The 3461-nt window shown below is 42.6% G+C and overlaps 1 long non-coding RNA gene across 1 annotated transcript; it reads right to left on the bottom strand.

Moving 5' to 3' along the window:
- Positions 1-1044: 1044 nt before the first annotated feature.
- LOC311254083 lies at positions 1045-1564 on the bottom strand. Its single transcript, XR_014622190.1, has 3 exons — positions 1486-1564; positions 1244-1315; positions 1045-1154 (listed from the first exon to the last, which is right to left on the bottom strand). It is a non-coding gene; the product is annotated as an uncharacterized lncRNA (long non-coding RNA).
- Between the last annotated feature and the right edge of the window lie 1897 nt (positions 1565-3461).

Below are 3461 nucleotides of genomic sequence, written 5' to 3' on the forward strand. Positions count from 1 at the left end.
ACTGTGATATGGATACATTATCTGAAAGATAAAGAGATTAAAATACTTTCTTTGGAACTATTAGCAAGTATGGATCGACTATTTAAAATTATTAGCAAATTGTATCCACTATTTGGAAAACACTGCACGAAACACACCTCCAAACGCACGTGCTTTGCGGATGCAATATGTGAAAGATAAAGAGACTAAAATGCGTTGTTTGTAATTATTAGCAAATTGTATCGACTATTTGGAAAACACTGCAGGAAACGCACCTCCAAACGCACGTGCTTTGCGGATGCAATATGTGAAAGATAAAGAGACTAAAATGCGTTGTTTGTAATTATTAGCAAATTGTAGCGACTATTTGGAAAACACTGCAGGAAACGCACCTCCAAACGCACGTGCTTTGCGGATGCAATATGTGAAAGATAAAGAGACTAAAATGCGTTGTTTGTAATTATTAGCAAATTGTATCCACTATTTGGAAAACACTGCAGGAAACGCACCTCCAAACGCACGTGCTTTGCGGATGCAATATGTGAAAGATAAAGAGACTAAAATGCGTTGTTTGTAATTATTAGCAAATTGTATCCACTATTTGGAAAACACTGCACGAAACGCACCTCCAAACGCACGTGCTTTGCGGATGCAATATGTGAAAGATAAAGAGACTAAAATGCGTTGTTTGTAATTATTAGCAAATTGTATCGACTATTTGGAAAACACTGCAGGAAACGCACCTCCAAACGCACGTGCTTTGCGGATGCAATATGTGAAAGATAAAGAGACTAAAATGCGTTGTTTGTAATTATTAGCAAATTGTAGCGACTATTTGGAAAACACTGCAGGAAACGCACCTCCAAACGCACGTGCTTTGCGGATGCAATATGTGAAAGATAAAGAGACTAAAATGCGTTGTTTGTAATTATTAGCAAATTGTATCCACTATTTGGAAAACACTGCACGAAATACATCTCCAAGTCTGCCAACACAGCACGCTCTTACCCCAATTATACGTCTGCCATTCCTGTCACAGTCTGCCGCCGTCACCTCCTCCACCTTTAGGTTTGCCAGGACCCCCCTCCTGTGGCCCGTCGTACAGACAATGAATCCGGCGATGAGTCCGTAGAAATGATCCAACTTTTTTCTGTTTGGCCGTTTTTCCAGGCGCACTGTAAAGCAGAAGGACATTTTCAACTAGCGTGCCACAACCATCTTCGTCTTATCTGAGTTTTCAAACGCCGGTAACCGAAATACTTACGCAGTGCAGCCGGTATCTCTCTTCGCACCTGCCGGAGGTAGGAGCTGATGTGGGCGGCCTTCACAAGCAAACCTGAAAGTCAGACACAAACCGGATTTCAAGTAAATGATGGTGTCGTGACTGGCGAGATAAAAATAAATAAATAAATAAATGAATAAATAATAACAATAATAATAATAATAATAATAAAATAGTAAGAATAAGAATAAATAAAAAATAAAAACAGATGCGGTTAAACCTACTAGTTTTTTTCATCCTGACAGATTGCCGATGCGTCACAATGTCCTTTTTGCACATTCTTGCAGCAGACTTCAAGATGAAAATAACTCCTCTCAGTAATTTTTGAGGAGCCTTGACCTCCTGGAGTTGTGCCTCCAAGAGGAATTGTAGAAATGCCCTCACGTTGCCAAGAATAATTAGCTGCGTTGTGACAGCATATTTTTTGAGCGTGTCCCGCCATCTGAGTGAGTGAGTGAGAGAGAGTGAGTGAGAGAGAGAGAGAGAGAGAGAGAGAGAGAGAGAGAGAGACACACACACACACACACACACAGATTAGCACACCTAGTAGATTTGCAACGTGCTACTCTCTCCCTTCCTCTCGGTTACACGTAGTGTTTGATAGACACAAGAAAGTTAAAAAGAGTATTAAAGTATTTACTCAAGCAGCCTCTCAGTGTTTCTCAAAAAACTGAACGTCATCTCCGGTATACTGCGGTCTGCCATGAAGAGCATCCACCGTCGGGCGTGTGCAACCCGCATCCTCGCGTTCTCCTCCTGTCTCCTGTTTCCAGCGGCGATGTTCTTGAACCACAAGTCGAGAATTTTTTCTGTGTGAAAGGGAAAGAGAATTTTATTGTTATAAGGGTTGTTTGGAATTATTAGCAAATTGTATCGATTATTTGGAAAACCTGCACAAAACGCACGTGCGATGTGGATACAATATGTGAAAGATAAAGAGATTAAAATTCGCTTTTTGGAATTATTAGCAAATTGTATCGATTATTTGGAAAACCTGCACCAAACGCACGTGCGATGTGGATACAATATGTGAAAGATAAAGAGATTAAAATTCGCTTTTTGGAATTATTAGCAAATTGTAATTATTAGCAAATTGTATCGATTATTTGGAAAACCTGCACCAAACGCACGTGCGATGTGGATACAATATGTGAAAGATAAAGAGATTAAAATTCGCTTTTTGGAATTATTAGCAAATTGTATCGATTATTTGGAAAACCTGCACCAAACGCACGTGCGATGTGGATACAATATGGGAAAGATAAAGAGATTAAAATTTGTTTTTTGGAATTATTAGCAAATTGTATCGATTATTTGGAAAACCTGCACCAAACGCACGTGCGATGTGGATACAATATGTGAAAGATAAAGAGATTAAAATTTGTTTTTTGGAATTATTAGCAAATTGTATCGATTATTTGGAAAACCTGCACCAAACGCACGTGCGATGTGGATACAATATGTGAAAGATAAAGAGATTAAAATTTGTTTTTTGGAATTATTAGCAAATTGTATCGATTATTAGGAGAACAACAACAACAACATAAACAACAAGAATATCTTATATGCGAGTAATACAAAAATGTAAATACCATAGCGAGGTAGCTTGGTCGGGTCGCTCACAATTTTTCTCCTCTCGAATTTTTTACGCGCAGAACTCCCTGGAGTCTGAGGGTTGTACTCCAGCATCTTCTTTGGCGTGGTGGACGAAGAGGACGACGACTGCTGCTGGTGAGGGGTGGACGGCGACTGCAGGTGCTGCGGGGTGGACGACTGCTGCGGGTGCTGCGGGGTGGACGACTGCTGCTGCTGCGGGGTGGACGACTGCTGCGGGGTGGACGACTGCTGCTGCTGCGGGGTGGACGACTGCTGCGGGTGCTGCGGGGTGGAGGACTGCTGCTGCTGATCATGATGATGAAGAGAAGGGGTGGACAACTCCTCCTCCTCCTCCTGCTGCTGCTGCTGCTGCTGGGTGGACTCCTGCTGCTCCCGAGAAGGAGTCGATGATGTCATCCAAGTATTCGTGTCGCTCCTCAGCCGGTGAATTCTTACCCTGAGACCGACGCAGCCGTTACAGTTTTTCCGTAGAGGTAAGGCATGACCACAGGAAGAGAGAGTGCTGGTGCTGGCGCTGTGGCTGGTGCTGGTGCTGGCGCTGGCACTGGCGCTGGCGCTGCTGCTGCTGCTGGGGCTGGCGGTG

Source organism: Pagrus pagrus (genome assembly GCF_965226575.1).
Source record: "Pagrus pagrus genome assembly, contig: HAP1_SCAFFOLD_270, whole genome shotgun sequence".
Classification (NCBI taxonomy): domain Eukaryota; kingdom Metazoa; phylum Chordata; class Actinopteri; order Spariformes; family Sparidae; genus Pagrus; species Pagrus pagrus.